General features: G+C 44.6%; 2 long non-coding RNA genes across 4 annotated transcripts in view; one reads left to right on the top strand and one right to left on the bottom strand.

The window, feature by feature from the left end:
* The first annotated feature begins 5,029 nt into the window (after positions 1–5,029).
* Positions 5,030–18,977, top strand: part of LOC135300823 (uncharacterized) — a 26,334-nt gene continuing 12,386 nt past the window's right edge. For 2 of the 3 annotated variants that reach the window (XR_010362598.1, XR_010362597.1), the window contains exon 1: positions 5,030–8,211. This is a non-coding gene — a long non-coding RNA (uncharacterized LOC135300823). The remainder of the gene's footprint in view (positions 8,212–18,977) is intronic. The other variant, XR_010362599.1, reaches the window with a different exon arrangement.
* The window catches only part of LOC135300822 (uncharacterized), a 22,792-nt gene continuing 14,802 nt past the window's right edge, over positions 10,988–18,977 (bottom strand). The window contains exon 4 of the long non-coding RNA XR_010362595.1: positions 10,988–11,796. This is a non-coding gene — a long non-coding RNA (uncharacterized LOC135300822). The remainder of the gene's footprint in view (positions 11,797–18,977) is intronic.

The raw sequence follows: 18,977 nt of genomic DNA, 5'->3' as shown, positions 1-18,977 counted from the left end.
CCAGCAGTGTTCTGGAAGGCTGCAGTCCCCAAAGAGGAGAGATGTCATAGCTTGACATCATTGGGTGTTTTGGTTTTAATTCCTTGAAGAACTGAAAGCGGCTGTTGCTGTCTGATGACTGAAAAAGAACCTGACTAAAATACTAAGGCTCTTAGGTCTCCAGAACCATGCAGCAACTCTGATAGAATATTTTTATGGTCTAAAATGAAATATTTTTGATGGAGGATTGGCACTGGTCCTACAATCAATGTGGTTCATACCCATACTTTCCATAATTTCCCTCCTGAGAAGAGCTGGTAGGACAACAGGCATAACCATTCCCATGGTCAACAGCATCATGCCTATGAAAATCCAGGAAATCATGGAGTATTCCAGAGCACCTACAGCCCCTGGTACTGCATAAAGGAGGATGCAGCCCCCAAAGGGTTACTCTGACAGAGCACCACCTGCTTCCCTCCTGACTAGAACTTTGATGTCCTTTTATTTGATATTCTAATTACTGTACAAATATTTATTATCTTTTAATCTGTGCAGCTCAAATGGTTGATTGTTTCTGAATTGCTGGTCTCATAGGCACTTCAAAGAAGTCTCACTTCCTTGTGAGATACAGTGTGAAGCATGGACAAGATCCTCCTTCTGGAAGGATCCTGCAGGCATCCACTGAACAGAGGGTGAGTTTGTACCTTATACCCCTTAGAAGAAAATAATTCTCTCATCCTCCTACACAGCCCATCTCCTAAAAAAGAGAGGACAGAAATAAATGTTTAAACACACCAGCTGGTATCACCATTAGAAAAAACAAACAGAAGAAAACGGGCATATTCAGCTGGCTTAAATGCCACTAAGTGTCATCTTTGTCTCCTGTTTCTGGCTGTCTGATTCAAAACACTCACTCTGCACTTCCCTCAGGCTTTCTGAATTGCTCTCCAGAGGCACTAAACCCACTGCAGGCACAGACATTTAGCTGGAATTTAGGCGGCTGGAAATGGCTCAAAACAATTTGGAAACAAGTTAGAACCATAGAAATAGAAATGTTTTCCTGGTTCATTGATACTCTCTGCTCCTTGAAGACCTGATGTGGACTTATTGAAGGTCTCAAATTTCATGGGACAATTTTCCTGCAATTTTCGTAAAGAGCTCTTTTGCTCTGGTATTTTTTGTTTTGGAATCAGAATCTTGGCAAAAAGAGAAATAACTGAAAAACACGTATATTTTCACTTTAGTGATAACTGAAACTTGTCAGCAGGATTTTCATCTGAGGAGCTCTTGTTATAGGTAAAAATTGATCCAGCCAATTAAATCAAAAATAAAAAGAAATTTATTTGAGACCGATATACAGTCCCAACCGCCAACAATCAAAAAGCAGCACTGACCCTGGGATTGGAGCAGGTGAGCTATGATCCAGCCTCTGTCGCACCAAATCCCCCTGTTCACCAATGATGCCTGGCAGAGTTCGATTTTTATTCTCTTTTTCTTGCCTGCAGCGGAGTCCCTTTGTCCCCTCCTGGAGTTCTTAATATTCATGCAGTGTCTGTTCTCTGTCCTGTGCTGGACAAAGCCTCGTCCAGGAATTGGTGTGTATCTGTCTCCAGTTCCTGGAATCCTTCACTCAGATGTATGTCCTTGATGGTCCTGTCTATCTGAGGTGGACAGCTACATGGGCCTCATGCCATCCGGAGTGTCCATCTCCTATGCGGGCTAGGTTTACTTCATATGTTAATGATGCACCTCCTCCTTGGCTTCAAGTTGTGGCTTTTGTCATCCTGTGTGGCAATCTCCCTCTCTCCTTTGCTGGAGTGATCTTAAGATTTTATTTTATATTACGTTAATAGTCTTACATTTCCAGCACAAATTACCACCTTATTCATAACACTCTCAATAGGATTTTCATCTGTGGAGCTCTCAATAGCTCTCCAAGAAAGGATCTGTTATGAATAGAAAGTTGTATTTTTTTTGAGTTTCAGAGTTAGAAACAAGTCAGACCAGTCAGACCTCTGTGGTTTCGCTCCTGGAGAGGGGCTCCTCAATTACCTGTTAATGGCCGGTGATTAACCATTGTTCCCCTGATGCTAGCTGCTTGCCAGGGACTGACACAGGGACAGACCCTGGAGCATAGGAGTGACATCAGAGCCAGTATGCAGATGAGAAATGCATTGCGCCCCGAATTTTTACAGTTTTACAGTTTTTACAAGAAAACCCCCTAAAATCACGAGCCAACAAGTGACTTAAGTGACGTCTAAGGATGGGAGCGTAGTCCCGTACCTGCTTGGATCCTTTTTGCTTCTCACCCTAACCTGAAAAGATGCTGATTAAAGAGCCGCCCCGGAGTGTTAGACAAACAAGTCAGGAATCTGCTACTCTCCCGTGAGGACAGAATCCCCAGCTCTGTCTGCAGACCAGCGGACAAAGCTGCGTCATCCTCCTTCTCCGTGCCACGCCTGGGAGCAGCGGCGGCATGGGCGCAACCCGTCGATTTCTTCCCACCTGAGCTGATTCTTCTTAATAAAGGCATTAAAATGGAGAAAGATCTCCTGCCCATTTATTTCAGATCCACCCTGCCTTTTCATGCAATGAAGCAGGCTTTATAAATCCACCAGTATTTCAAATATGTCCTCTGGTGGAAGAGGAAATATTTCTGCCAGTCCTTCCAGTGAAACTCACCCAGGAGGCTGCTGTCAACTGCTTGATTATGCCAAACTAATAATGCCCATGGGACAGGTAAGGAAATCGAGATGTGGGCATGTGCTGCTTCTGAGTTATACTAAAAACTGGCAGGAAAGAGCATCCTGGCAAAATGCATGGCTGGAACACAATTAATCTGCCTCAATGCAAAACCATACCAAAATTATTTCCAGCTCTGCAGCCATATGAGTGCATTGAAAAGAAGAATAATGCTTTAGAAGATGGCTTTGCATGGAAAATGGTTCGGCTGCCGATCCTGCTATGCTGCTCTGCTTCTAGGTGAGAACTGTGGTCTTCTGTCCCATAGTGGATACACACAAAAGACACAACAAAATGAGCAGTTTCTTACTCCACAGTGCTGTATGAGGAGGGAAGAAATTCATCCTAAAAAAGCCCTGAGGCAGGAGAAAGGCCAGGGTCTCAGTGGTTTACCAGAGGAAAACATGGTGCAGGAGGGAATCAGCTGTGTTTAGGAGACAGTTGCAAGACGAAAAAGCTCTGTGCTCTGCAATACAGCTGGATGAAAAAGCAGCCAGCTCTAGTCCCTTCCAAGTGTCCATCTGCTGGAGCAAATACCCAAGAAAGGTTTCCAGCAGCTCTGTGCCACTGCAAGACTCCTTCTTTGGATGAAGTTAGAAGCTGAAAGGCTCTCACCCACTCCAGTAACACTACTAGTGATGGGAACAGGCCATGAAAGATCCTACAGAAGCTTCATCTGGAAAAGGAACAGCAAATCCCAGCTAGTGATGGCATTGCCTATACAAGTTCCCTTCTCACCGCTGTCCAGCTTAGAAAGCACTCAGAAGTCTTCATCTTCTGCATTTATACTCTCCAGAATATTGATTTTCAGCTATTTCCCACACCAAAGAGAAGGGCTTTTCAGCAACTGCCAATTTCTACTGTGAAGAGGTGCCACACAAATACATTAATTGACTGGGGAGAGCTTTGATACTGGCAAGCAAAATATCTAACCAATGTTTAGAAAACTCCTCCAATTCCTATTCCCGAAGTTTTAGCTTCAGCTAGTTTATTTCCAGATGTGTTTCCTTAGTTTCTGTATGGTTATAGTAAGGATTAATGCTAAGCAATCTTCACATACAGACCCTACATGAGTTAGGCTAGGGTACAGCAGCCCACAAGGGAATTCTGGCACACTTCACTGGTGGATTTCTGCCCCTCCTCCCCCAGTCCCCACACCTGAGCCTGTTGGTAAAAGTGTTTGGACTGATAGAGCTCCAGACTCCCCAGCTTTCCCCATCTAACTCTGAAGCTCTTGACCTGCAGAGTGAAACATGGCCTTGGTAGACTACAGTTTTAATGGGTAAGTCTAGGATTTTAACCCCAGCTGCTGTAATTCACCATACATTTTTATTTGATCTATAATACTAAGAAAAGCCACTTCCTATGAAGCCAAGTTGTGCAGGAGTGGCTGTTCTTTTACTGGGAAGTAAAAAATCAACAACCCTCACAAATTACAAGAGGCTCTGAGCCATCAGATGTGCTTCCCAGCATTTATTATCTGATTTGGTGTGTTAATGGCTGGTTATTCTCATTAGCTGGTCTCTGGATTGACTCAAGCTGTTTTCCTGCACTTAGGCAGTGCAGCCTAGTGTGTAAAGGCAATTAGCATGAGGCCTATGGATTAACTGGAGAATCAGATGTCAGCTGTGTTCCCATTCTCCCGCAGTGGCCTAAGGAGATGCTCCTTCTGCAGCTCACAGTGCCAAGAGCCCCTGGCTGAAGTGAAGGCACTGATGTAAAAATACGAAGGCAGGTCCTGCCCTTCTGAACTTGCACCAAGGAAAGACAAGACAAACAAGGCAGAGCTGAAGCAGAGCCATAGAGATTGAGATATTTGTTAAACAAGAAAGTGCCAAGGGGGAAGCAGGGCTCTACAAACACACTGCTGTGCAGGAGAGCACTGGTGTTAAAGCAGTTTGACCTGGCTGCTCCACTTGTTGTGACTGATCCCTCTCTTGTGTCAGATAAAAACTGTCCACTGTGTTAAGGTAACCTGTGCACAGCTGTGTACAAGAACCAATAAAATATCAACTGGGAGGGAGAACTGTGGAAAGCTACAGCACTTAGAAAGAGAAATCTTTGTCCCATGAGGTCTGACACTTCAGCACATAGATGCTCTCTTGTTGTGTGTGAGGTAATGCTGTCCTCAAGGGCAAAACCACTTGAAGCGAAATGACTGCAAGAAATATAGCACTTCACCTTATTCTGAAACCATCTGAGAAGAGAAGCCCTTTTGTTTTGTCCTTTTACTGTTAGAAGATGGAAACCAGAGCACAAGACACATCTACATTTGATGCTGAAAAGAGATTGTCTCCACAGCTGGAACAAAGAGCTGACAGACTTCAGCTCTTGGGCATAAATTGCTTGCTCAGGTTGCATAGAACATTTCTGTTGGCAAAAAGTGTTACAAAAGGTGGGGTCAGATCCTAGAAGGGGCCTGGAAACAGATCTTGCTACCCAGTGTGGAATTATTGCTCAAGTGCTGCTGATGGGTGAAGCAAGGCCAGCATTAACAGCCTGCCTGCATAGCATGCGCAAGACCCAAGTAAAGAAAGGTAAAAAAATAGCACATACGGAAAGCAAAATGTGAATTTTCAGATTAGAGGAGGAAAACATGAGGAAAAGCATAAACAATGTGTTAGAAAAGCTGAATCTCTGTTTGGGATCTTACAAAGTTTGGAGTACAAGACTGTAGCAGGCCTAGGCCCTGCAAGGCGTCCTTGGAGGCCTGAGCTAGGAAATGCCAAGTCAGCATGACTGGACCCTGGCAGCCCCTTTCTTCTGCCTTTCAGACCCTGCTTATCTCTCTGTAAGCCCATGGGTCACTTTCCCCTGACCCTTACTATTGGACAGTTTTCAAAACCCCTGTAGGGTATAAAACCCCCTGATTCTGCCTGGTTCGGCAGAAGAGCTGTCACTGGGAACTTTCGCGGAAGACCCGAATAAAGAACCCTGCGGAACCTCATACGGCGATTCTCCTCTCTCTCCCTGCGTCTGCTGCTGTGGCACCTAGCAAGCTAAAGAGCTGGAAATCACTGAGTTGATAATCACTAAGAGCTGAAAATCACTATAGCTTGCTTAGGTGGCCTGAGCTCCTGCTGAGTTATCCTGGCTCCGGCACCCCACTGGGCTCAGCCAGGTAGGGAGCTGCCGTGATACAAGACTGAAAAATGAGGGATTCAGGTTTTCCTAGATCTCTTTGAAAAACCTAATTGGACCCAGCCTAGGTTTGTGTCTAAACTGAACTTGGAAAGCCAAAACAGCCAAGGCAGCCATAGGGGCTCCCTGTGTTGAGTATGAGGGACACAGACAAAAGGAGGATGTCACTGTTGTACAGGGCTGCATCTACTGAGTCCCCAGAGAGGCTGTGCAGCTCAGCATGGAGGAGCAGCCACAGGCTGGTGACGAGAAAACAAGCTCTTCACATACATCCTGGCATCCCCACTGTCCCACAGTAGGTGGGAATAGATCATCATTCTGAGGACACTGCTCTGGGACACCCACACTGCGGTCATCTCACTGTGAGGGGATGTTGCTGGTATCAATTCACAAATGCAGCTCCTTATCTGGTACAACTATATTCTGGTTCTAAAATTAGCTCCAGAGCATAGCAAAGTAGCAATGGTGTGGATGTGATCTGCCTGCTTTCAACCATTGTGAGGCTGAATACAGGCTAAAGGACTCATGCCCATGCATTATGACGCCAGTTAAATCTACTAAACTGCCTTGAACAAACCATCACTACACGGATCTGATGAATTGGCTGCCTGTCAGTCAACAGATCCTTGTGTTCTCCTGATACACCCCGCAACTCACCAAAAACTTCAGTGGGTCCTTTCAGGAGAACCACCTCAAGACACAATGCATTGTACTCTGAGCCATGAGGAAAGGCTGAGAGAATTGGGATTGTTCAGACTGAAGAAGAGAAAGCTTGGGGTGACCTCATTGTGCCCTTCCAGTGCCTGAAGGGAACCCACAGGAAAGATGGAGAGATACTCTTGACAAGGGCCTGGCGTGACAGGGCAAGGAGCAATGGCTTCACGCTGACAGAGAGGAGGTTTAGATTGGATATCAAAAAGAAGTTGTTCCCTCTGAGGGAGGTGACGCCCTGGCACAGGTTGCCCAGAGAAGCTGTGTCTTCCCCTGGATCCCTGGCAGTGTCCAAGGCCAGGCTGGATGGGGCTCTGAGCAACTCTGAGCAAGAGGAAGGTGTCCCTGCTCTGGCAGGGGGGTTGGAACAAGATGATCTTTTAAGGTGAACAACCCAGGCCATGACCAACCCAGGCAGGGTTGGTCTGACAGGGGGTTTGAACAAGATGATCTTTAAGTCCCCTTCCAACCCAGGCCATTCTGAGATTGTATGAGTCTATGAAGTAGATTATTTAATCTATAAAAAGTTCTGATCAGCAGAAGCATCTCTGAGTCTGCCCTCCCAAGGGGATCTTCATTATGATGGCCAGGCTGAAGGATGCTGAAGATTTGACCTGTACTGATGGTTTGGAAGGTATGTGCAGTGTATCAGCTGCTACTACTGAACTTGGTTGGGTCATATGTGGGACCAGTATGGGACCATAGTGTGGGTCCATCCTGACAACATCCTGACACTTTCCCTTGGAACAGATGACTCTGAGAAGCACTGTGCGAGCAGAATGCAGTAGAACGAAGTTGTGGGGATGAATCCAGCTCTTCTGCTGCAGCTGTCGCACAATGGCAGCCTCATCAGCTGCAGGAAATTCAGAGAGAAACCACGTGACTGTGCACTGGATATGCTGGCACTGATGAGGAGGGGCATGTCCTCTTCCACCTGGGACAGAAACAGCATCAGATGTTGAAGCAGGGAGTGACTGTCACAATTAGGGGGAAATGCTGGACAACACAGGTGCACAGGCATCCAAATGCAATCCCACTGCTCCAGGGTAACGACTTGTCCTGTGGGATGACACCGAAGGAGTGCACACTGGCGGCCTGCAGAGCCATCTCTTACACTCACATTGTTATAAACTCAGAAAAGCAGCCCTAGCCTTTTGAGGAATAACCACAATGGGCACAATGGGAGAAAAAAGCAATCTTATCTGCTCATTCCCATGAAACTAGTCAGATGCAGACATGGAACTCAGTGCTGTGCCCTCAGATACTGCTTCACATTGGGAACTGAAGGATGTCAGCCACAAGCAGCTGTGACAGCTTTTTACGCAAGCCAATTGGTAAATTGATGGCATGTAGTGACAGAGATCCAGTTCAGCCTCAAAATATCTTGAGTGGCGGCAAGAGGAGAGTGAGCCACATGCTGCTGTCAGCTGTGCGACCACAGCTGGAGACCCCGGGTTTTGCCAAGCTGTCAGCCATATGGCAAGTGAGGCACAGAACCATTCATCTGCATTCCCACAATAAACATCTCTGGATATCGCAAGCACGGGGCCATGTCAGCACTCACCAGACTTCACTACACTTCGTTCTAGCAAAAGCCAAATCTGCACACACATTGTGCTTGCACCTGTAGTTGTTCAGGTAAGTAGGAAATAGTTCACAGTGCATTGACCCAGCCACACAGATGAGTAACCAGCAGGATGCACTTGGCACGGCAAGGTCCTGCCAGCTTGGCTTGTCTGAGCTGCCTTGCCAGAGCTGGATACAGCCCTGGGCTCTTTTCTTCTTCACAGAGTATTTTCTCTGAAGTCTTAGGAGAGTTATTAATGATAAAACCAGGGCTAAACTTCAAGGGATTTGGTTCTGGGGTTAAAGGAAAATTTGAATTTGGCACTGAAGCTATTGAGAGGGGACCCTCCTCTATCCCTGGTTGTAGGAAGTTGATGCACTTGCCATTTTTGATTTTTGCTTTCAAGAGTTAACAAAACCAGCAAACCCTGATCTTCCCCCAGGGCTGAGCTACAGAAACTGGCTGGGATGAAGCAGTTCAAACTCCAGACAGACGCTGTAATAAAATGTGGAAATTGGACGCAAATTATTTATTACATTTATGATACCACATTATTTTCTGGTACTGCAGTTTGATAATCACAGCAATAATTTTCAAATTACCTTTGCTCAGCATTCGCTTTTATGAGTACTGAAATGCTTCTTAGTGTTCTTAAGCAGAGAATTCTTAAACAGAGAGGATTTCTAACACTTGTCCGTGCTCCTAAATTGACACAACTTGCAAATGGTTACAGAGGCCCAGTGAACTGGAGGCTGACTTTCAAGGGCACTATGGCAATGAAACATTATTTCTTACAGAAAACAGCAAATTCAACTAATGACATGTTGCAGACCACACGGGAAGTTTTACATAAAACACGATGTTAAACTGGCAGCTCTCTATTGGGAGAGCTGGTTAGTGGGGCAAAATAACCAAAAAGCCACTAATCTAACTTTCGTCTCCTACAGTAACTGGCTGTGTGTTTCTGAAGAGCACACAAGTCCCTGAATCCAGGAGAATTGAGATGCTAATCTGTAGCTGATAAGCTGCATCCTGGGACACCTGTTCAGTATTGACTTGCTCAGGCATAATTGTTGGCTGGGACAGATGGTAAACAAGGACATCAGATACCTACTGGGAGGAGATGGAATATCAGAAATAGGATCTGGGAGCCATTACCTTGCCATCCTACATATCCAGGCAGGCAGGATTGTAAAGTTGACTATGAACAGGAAACTTTCCTCTCCCTTGAAATCAATTATCCATTAACAAATTAACCAGAACAACAGGACAAGATAGGTCTAAGTACTTCAGAATAAACACAGCAAGGCAAGACATGCTGACTCTCACAACTTCTAAGAGATGCTCAGGGAGAACAATCTTCCAGAAGCTGTCCTCCATCAAAATTATCTGACTCAATACAAGGAGACACTGAAACATAATTGCAGCATGATGGTAATCTTTCAGTTGTTTCAGTTTCCTGATGTCTGCACCCTTGGATAAAGGCAGACATGGATTACTCAACTGACAATGCACACATTGCATCCATAAACAAAACCATATTTATATGCTTATTATGTATAATGCAAGAAAAAAATAAGAAAGCAAACCCAAAGCAATGAGTCACTTCCCTGAAAGTAATTTGCTTAATCACGTGCATGGTCATCCTGAGTGATGCTGTTGTGAGTACACTGACACATCTTCAGCTTGCTCTTCTCACTGACTAAAAGAGAAATGTCTGTGAAATACTCATCCACATCAGTAATTTCATGTGTTCTCTCATTCTCACGCTTCTGCTAATTAAGGATGTTGTGCATGATAGGCCAGGGCACCAGGTAGCAGTGAGATATGAGCAGTGCTCTGCTCTGTGCCACACAGCCAGCACAGAGGAGCAGAGCAGGAAAAGTCTGGGGTGAACATAAAGCTGCTCATGAGCTTTCTGAGGCACCTGCTGAACTACCAGCCACTGGAAGTGATAAGCCCTTTTACATACCTCTGCACTGATGCTTTGGCTGCTGCCACACAAAGGTGGAATTTCTCTCACCTAAAGCACCATGTGTCTGGACTAATTCTGTGAGCTGCCTTTCAGGGTGACAGGGGAGAAGTCCTCAGCTCACATCTACTCACAATCACTTGCAAGAGGCACAGGAGTTTGCAGGTGCTAAGTTCTCCTAAGTATTGAGCAGTCAACAGAGGAAGTGTGTCATCATAAAATATAAATTAGCATCATCATTACATATAAGCAAGCATAATTTTATGGTATTGCCTTACTCTTACTCCAGGATTACCATCTTTACCCTCACTGCAAAGCCATATTTGCTTCCTATGGTCCCTATCCCATGAAACTTCTTGGTCTGCAGCAGGCTCTGAGGGCTGTGCACTCAACACCTCATCAGACAAATGCTGGGTGATCTACCCCATAACTCTGTCCTTCTTTCCTACTCTGGGAGAGCAATGATGCTTTCAGCAACACAAACCAGCTGGATGTAACCAAGTCTCAAATTACTCATGGATTTCAAATTCACCACCTGTATTTTCTCGACCCTGTGTGCTTCACAGGAGGTTTATTGCTCAACCAGACAGCTCTTTGCACAATTACAATGCGGGCTTTTGCTCACAGGACAGAGTGGATATTTGTATTTTGCAATCTGCATTTATTTGACAAACTTACAGTGAGAGATTCTGTTTTACTATAACCACAGATTATCTTATTGACAGAGTAAAACTAACCATTGTGAGACATAGTGGTACATGGTGGTATAGTGAGACAACTAGACAAACAGCATTAATTGGCAAGCGTGTAAACAAAATAGGTCTGCATCAGCATTCACAAAGCTGAACCTTTCAACCACAGGGAAGCCTTTGCCTTTTGTCTGCTTTTCTTGGATTTGCTCTCCAGTGGTGAGGTTCAAACAGCCCACAAGATGTCCCTCCAGCCATCATCCCACTACTGTAAAAACCATTCCAATTTTCATAAGGGACATAGGGGAAGACCGTGATTCAAATCTAAGCATAGAGGACTTGTGGAGAGATACTGAGATGTTTAATCACACTGCACACACATCTTAGGCTGGGTGTTTTCTTCTGGTCCCTGCCAAGAGATCAAGCTCTCACATATGGATCCAGCTCTCACAAGTTCATCATACACTAGTGCTTCTTGTTATGCTCAAGGCTACATTTTCGGTGGATTCAGTGGATGTTTTGAGGTCATAGGAATGCCTGATCGCATGTGGAATACTCAGTAAGCCCCCAAAAAATGTCAAGAATAAAGTGCATGGAGTTCCTGTGCTAGTAAAATAAAGCAAAGAGGAAGCTTGACTGAGAGTTCATATCCTTGCAGAAAAAAGTATTGGTTTCCCAGTGTCACTGTATCTTAATGAACATTCATTCTCCCTTTAAAGATTTCATCCCAAACCATGAGTCAGCAATCCACAAGAAGCTATAATTTTTTTATAACACTCATAAAGGTCCATAAGATCCATCTAGTCTTTTGGTCTTTCCCTGATACAGACTTTTTTGGTCAAAAATCAGCTTTCAAATAGTGGAAGCGCCATGTTTTGGGGGGCTGATCAGCCCAGTCCAATTTTGTTTTACCTCCTGAGGTCTTCCTGGTCCCTGAAGGATCTCCTCTGTCTACTTGAATTTTGTTTGATGGAAATGCTCTTCAGCCTCCAAGCCTGAAAAATGCAGGTTTCAAACACACCTGGTTTTATTCTGGGTAAGACCACATGCATTGCTCCACGTGGGATTTGCTGATCTGCTGGGATCAGAACTGGAGTGAGTGCGCACCCGTGGAACATTTCCCCTGAACTGCCTTGATCAGAGAACTCAGACAATAGCAAAGCTTCCTAAGGAAGCTTTCTCCTCCTTGCTTGTAGGGGCTATGGGTACTTCCTTCTGCACCCATGAATTCCTGGTGGGTACTTCCTTCTGCACCCATGAATTCCTGGCACACCTGTGTATACCTGTGAAGAAATATAGGAGTGCTCAATCTGCACTTTAGCCCCGAGGCATCTGCAAGACAAAACTGGCTCTGGCTTGTTCAGCTCTGATTCCAGGAGAACAATTAAATCAAACCCTGAACCATACACAGGATGAAAACGGATGTGCTTTACCTGCCTTTGATAAATATTTGGTCACAAAAAACCTGTCACAGGTGGGAACACAGATTCTAATTTGTAGCCTACTGTGCCTTTTGCCCTGCTGTTCTTCCTTTCCTTGGGAAAAGAACAGTTCCTTGCTCCAATACTTTTCATGAGGGATACAAATGGAAGCAACCCCCACAATGGAAACCAGGAGAGGCTCAGGCCAAAACATAAACAAGATTGGCATTAGGAGACTTATTTTTACAGCCCCACTGCAAACCAGAAAATATGTGGATTTTTTAAGTGCCTATGTGCCTTAACAATTGCCTTAACATGCAGTTGAAATAGGATGCAATTTGTCTTTGGGTTTGGGCTTTTTCCTTTTCCTTAATATGCCTGGAGCTCATCTGCATTAGGCACCAGACTCAACAAAGGAGTTTATGCAGAGGCAGAAGCACACAGAGAATCACCTACTTACTGATTTTGCACTGACTTTGGGCACTAACCTTGGGTATAATTCTCTGAATTTCCTTCTGGCTGGTTTGGGGAGTTTCTTGCTTAACTGGCTGCTTTCTGAGAATCTCATTTTCCAATTTCCAGGTACTGCAATGCATAAACCCACTTACGGGTTGCTGTCCCACAGTTTGTAAAGCAGACAGAAAAAATTTACACATCCCATGTCCACAGTTTCACTTTTTCTAACATTTCAAACAGTAATAGAGAAACTGAGCATCTGTGAATATGAGCAGGCAGCATAAATTCCTACTTTAGCATAAAGACTGCAGTCACCACAAGATTGGTTTTATAAATCCTTAGTCATGCAGTTTCCATCCTTCAGCTCTGATGTAGTAAAAAGTATAAGGAATTATCAGTTTATTGCTGTGACCTCTGTATTGAGACTACTGCTTAATGATGCAATTCCCGAGGTTCAGTTAAAGCAATTTTCTTGCTGTAAAATCCCCATGTTGCATTTGAAGCATTTCCCTCTGATACATTAAGAGCTTTTATAGCTGACAGGTGACAAGTGAGGTGAGATCAATAAATACAGGGCCACTCTACCCATTCCAGCCTTGAGCTCCTTTCTAAAGACAACCTGCATAAAGGAAAGATGCTGAGTGCTTTCACTTTAGTTTCTCTTCTGATGTAAAAGCAGATGTGAAATAGCTTGACATTAGAAATAGCATGGTTTGTTTTCAGTTCCTTACTGGAGATTTCTTTTGGAAAAAATTCTACTTCTTTTTGAAGGGGTTTTTAAGTCTTCTTGGGGGTATTCGACTGTGGTTGTTAAACACTCAGATGCTTAAAAATGTCAGAAATGTAAACTATATTGAAGGAAGTGCAGAATTAAGAGTTCTAGGAATACAATTTAAGAAAAGTTAACTGTAGGGTGTACTTTTTGATGGGTATAATGAAAAGCAGAAGTATCACATAGGGAAAAAAAACCTAATGCCTATCCAGTCTTCTTTAAAATTAGAGAAAGCAATACATTTCTGAACCAAAATCTCCAATCAGCAAGGGAATACTCAAAAAGGGGACAAAATATGAAGGGATAGTGAAATAAATGGGCAGGAGATCTTTCTCCTTTTTAATGCCTTTATTAAGAAGAATCAGCTCAGGTGGGAAGAAATCGACGGGTTGCGCCCTCGCCGCCGCTGCTCCCAGGCGTGGCACGAAGCAGGAGGACGATGCAGTTTTGTCCGCTGGTCTGCAGACAGAACTGGGGACTCTGTCCTCACGGGAGAGTCGTTGAGTCCTTGGTTTGTTGGTTTAGGAACCCGGGGGGGTCTCTTTAATCAGTTTCTTTTCAGGTTAGGGTGAGAAATAAAAAGATACAAGCAGGTACGGGACTATGCTCCCATCCTTAGACGTCACTTTAAGTCACTTGTTGGCTCGTGATTTTAGGGGTTTTTCTTATAAAAACTGTAAAACTGTAACAATCCAGGGTGCACTGCGTTTCTCATTTGCATGTTGTCTCTGGTGTCACTGGAGGGTTGTCTCTTTACCCTGGAGGGTTTCTCTTGGTATCTTCTTGGTATGCAGCCAGCATCAGGGAAACAATCGGTTAATCACCCACCATCAACGAGTGATTAAGGGCTTTTCTTCGCAGGGAACCTAAAGAAGTCTGACTCGGTCTGGCTTGGTTTTTTTAACTCTGAAACTTAAAAAAAATTACAACTTTCTATTCATAACAGTTCCCCCCTATTTTTCTTTGATCAAGCTTAAGCTTGCATCAACTTATAATTTTTGGCTCATTAACATAGAATTTCCTGTATTTTTTGTATTGATCATACATTTCCTCAGCACTTGGGTGATCATATTTACTAAGCTTCATTACCTTTTTTGGTTTTTTCAGGTTAATTTCTTTAGAGATTCTTAGGTTATTCTGTACAGCAGATGTCACTATTTTTGTTAAACATGGAAATAAGAACAGACTAACAAGTGTACCCACAGTGAAGGTTATAGTTTTCCAACTTTTTTTGAAAATCCATAGATTATCCCACCAACTGGAATCAAGTGTAGGAGTCTTTTGATTTTGTGAATATGCTAGTTCTTTTATTTCGTTTAAAGTATTTCTAATGACTGCCACAATTAATTTGATTTGATAAACTACTGTTTTGGTTTGGTTGAGTTGGTCATTAATATGATTAAGAGCCAATGCGGTCTGATTAGATATTACTTCCAATTCTGATTGTAGTTTCAAAATTTTGTTTAACATATATTGTTCCTTCAGTTTTGTTTTTCTCAAATTCTCATATATAGGAACTCTTAAACTTGATCCAGATTCTTTGTGTATTATAAAGACAGTTTGTTTTATAATTCTAATGATGCCACCACTAGACCAGCTTCTTGGCAATTCAGTGGATGTTGTGGTACCATTGACCCAAAACAGGTGTTTAGGGGTTTCCTGAAAAAGATTAATTTTTGTCGTGCCCTCCCAATATTTAGAAATACTTTTTCCTTTTACCAGATTTACCAGGTTTGCTTCAGTAGCATCACGTTCAAAGCACCACCAGGTTTCTCTTACAGGGTGCTCTCCCAGGAGTGGCTGCCTAAAGGTGGCGGTGTTCCGCGTCATCCAATATATTTTCTTATTCTCTTGATAAAAGATCAATTGGGAGAGGTTAACACAATTGTTGTGGACTCTCAGCAAGGAGCTTACTTCTTTCTCATAGAAAGGTTGGTAGTACTCATTGCACAGCTCTCCTGGGCTCTCCAGAGCACCACCAGCAATCAGAGCCAGCACTACTACCCTTCCCAAGAGTCCGGTATGGGTCATCTTGCACAGCCTGCCCACCCGGCCTTGCCTCTTGAGGATTTTACTGAGAAGAAGTCTCCAAGTTCTTTAGAGTCTCTTGCTCCTCTGGTTAAACCTCTCTTGATCTGTCCCTGCTAATTTGGTCCCTCCTAGGGGAGCACTCTGGAGAAGATTAACCTGGGGTCTTTGGTACCAAGTTGGGACGACTTAACCAGAATTACTTATTAACAATTTTTAACTTTTACAAATTTCTTAAAACACTTCAAGACATGTTATGATTCTAAACTTTTTTCTTACGCAGTTCATCAGTCTTTTTGAATGTCAATTTTAAGTCATTTGGTCCTTTTATAATAGTATACTCAGCTGAATTAACTCCCGATGCAGTTGAATCTTGTCCTGAGTTAGAGTGTGAGGGTGGTGTGGAATCTGGTCCAATACCAGAAGGAGACACTGACGAATCTTGTCCAATGCCCGGGGGTGAGAGTGGTGTGGAATCTGGTCCAATACCAGACACTGAAGAATCTTGTCCAATGCCCGGGGGTGAGAGTGGTGTGGAATCTGGTCCAATACCAGACACTGAAGAATCTTGTCCAATGCTCGGGGGTGGGACTGGTCCTTTAATTCTCGTAATGTGAGTCCAACCTTTTTCTCTGGTTCGCACAGCCGAATTAGCGATGAGGAGTACCTGAAAGGGGCCTTCAAATTTAGGCATTAATAGTCTATAATTCCAGGATTTTATTAAAATCCAATCTCCTGGGTTGATGTCGTGTGCCTTTGTATCCAGAGGGGAGGTCTGGGGGAGGTATCCTCTTTTTCTAAGTCTTTCTAGGGTTCCTCCAATGACTTCTAAATATTTCCTTGTAGCTTCTTCTCCTTCCAGGTAGTCTCCTGTGCTATAGGGTGTTAACAAGAATGGCAGTCCAAAAATCATTTTATAAGGTGAAATCCTTATATCAGACCGGGGTCTTGTTTTGATGCGCAAGAGCACTAGGGGTAAACACTTTAGCCAATTCATTTTTGAGAAATTTGTTCATTTGTTCCACCCTCCCAGAACTCTGGGGGTGCCACAGAGTATGCAATCTCTACTTTATTCCTGAAGCTTCAATTATAATTTGCAATGTTTGGGCCACAAAATGTGGACCTCAGTCTGAGTCTAAGGTATTCACTATTTCATACTGGTTCACTTTTTGGCAAGTTAAACACTCTTTTATAATTGTTTTTGCTAGGTCATATCCGCTTATGCACAGGTTATTTCTTAGGAAATAATCACATAGTCCTTGGACTCCCCAGTAGGTTAGTTTCTGTAGTTCTGTTAGCACTATCCCAGCAAGTGCTTTGTTTAGCAACACCCGTCCGTCAGATATTAACCACTCCCCCATATCCCTTGATGTAACTTTAAATTTCACAAAATATGAGTTCTTTTTTTTCTTTTTCCCTACTCGGGTGTGGTTTCTGCTTAAAAAAAACCTTTACCAGATCTTCTGGTCTTAAAGCTGCTTCCTTTGCTATCTTGATCAGCTAGCAAAGGTTTCACAACTTTAGGCTAAACAGTCTTGGGGGGGGGTCCAGTTGCTCCACAGTAATAGCAGCAGCTTTCACTCAAAGGGACTCGAGGCCTCTCCATGCCTCCTGTTCCTGACAGTACTGCCGTATTCTTGCCTGCTCCTGGTGGTGTACTCCCCCACTCTTTTGTGGCCTTGTGCTGTAGGAAAGGGTTGTTTGCTCCCACACTTTCTCTGGCTATAGCAAGCATGATCTTGGCTTTGGCTATTGCTTTTTCTTCTTCTCTATTTTCTCGGGCCGTCAGATAGTTACTCAGCTGCTGACACATCCACTTGTCTTTCATCCCACACCATGGCCATCCTCCTTGCACCTCTAATTCTGGCCACACTTCTGAACAGTAATGTACCATCTTAACTTTATCTAATCCTTCTGTGCCTTCTATAAAGTCCCATCTCTCTAATAGTTCACCTAGGGGACTGTGGGGAGGTATATTATTTAATCTTTGGCCACTTTTCTTACTACCGCACCCTCCCATTATTTTCTGCCTCTAAACAAATCACAAAGATGTCTTTTTTCTCTAAAGGAAATATATCTTATTTAAGAAGTCTCGACCTCCTGCCAAAACTCCAATTTCACTGACCCTTTTCGTCAGGACTTTGTTAAGACCTTGGCTTTCTTGCCAAGACTCAACAAACAACCAAAATACAAAAAAACATCCTCGAGGTCTTGACCTCTGAGGTTCGCCTGACCTCCTTCGTCAGGACTTAGAGAGACCTTGGCCTTCCCTTGCCAAGGCTCAAACAGTCAAACCTCGAAACCCTGGCTTCTGAGGCGCCCTTTGTCTGGGCCAAACTGCCTGATACCCTAACTTCTTTCGTTAGGACCTGTATCAGGGCCTTTGGGGTGCGTGCCACTCACACAGCTATTCCCTCCGCACGCCCGGAGGGGTGCGTGCCACTCACACAGCTATTTCCTCCGCACGCCCGGAGGGGTGCGTGCCACTCACACAGTATTTCCTCCGCACGCCCGGAGGGGGGTCCTGTGGGGTGCGTGCCACTCACACAGCTATTTCCTCCGCACGCCCGGAGGGGGGTCCTCTTTACCCCTTTGGAGGCGCCTCAATCACCAGTTCCACTCGCTTCCCCCTGTTCCCGGCCGGCCCCCTCGCGGGGGTGCGGAACCGCGGTACTGAGGGGTCCTCACTCGCTTCGAGGGGCCGGGCTGCCGGCCCTCGTCTCACGCACACACACTCGCTCGCCTCCCTCTCCCGCCGCCGGATATTCTCACCTATCCGACGCTGCTCCGTGTCACTGTCCCAAGCCGATCTTCTCTGGTCCTGATAGCCAGCTGTCCTGCAGGTCCAGGGTGGGCGGCCGTCCCAGTCCTGGTGTCCTCTTCAGGCGTGGCTATCCCGGACGAGCCCCCAAGCTGAAATAAATGGGCAGGAGATCTTTCTCCTTTTTAATGCCTTTATTAAGAAGAATCAGCTCAGGTGGGAAGAAATCGACGGGTTGCGCCCTCGCCGCCGCTGCTCCCAGGCGTGGCACGAAGCAGGAGGACGATGCAGTTTTGTCCGCTGGTCTGCAGACAGAACTGGGGACTCTGTCCTCACGGGAGAGTCGTTGAGTCCTTGGTTTGTTGGTTTAGGAACCCGGGGGGGTCTCTTTAATCAGTTTCTTTTCAGGTTAGGGTGAGAAATAAAAAGATACAAGCAGGTACGGGACTATGCTCCCATCCTTAGACGTCACTTTAAGTCACTTGTTGGCTCGTGATTTTAGGGGTTTTTCTTATAAAAACTGTAAAACTGTAACAATCCAGGGTGCACTGCGTTTCTCATTTGCATGTTGTCTCTGGTGTCACTGGAGGGTTGTCTCTTTACCCTGGAGGGTTTCTCTTGGTATCTTCTTGGTATGCAGCCAGCATCAGGGAAACAATCGGTTAATCACCCACCATCAACGAGTGATTAAGGGCTTTTCTTCGCAGGGAACCTAAAGAAGTCTGACTCGGTCTGGCT

This window comes from Passer domesticus, chromosome 5, assembly GCF_036417665.1.
Source record: "Passer domesticus isolate bPasDom1 chromosome 5, bPasDom1.hap1, whole genome shotgun sequence".
NCBI lineage: Eukaryota > Metazoa > Chordata > Aves > Passeriformes > Passeridae > Passer > Passer domesticus.
The sequence above is the reverse complement of the archived record's forward strand: the minus strand, read 5'-3'. Positions and strand labels throughout refer to the sequence as shown.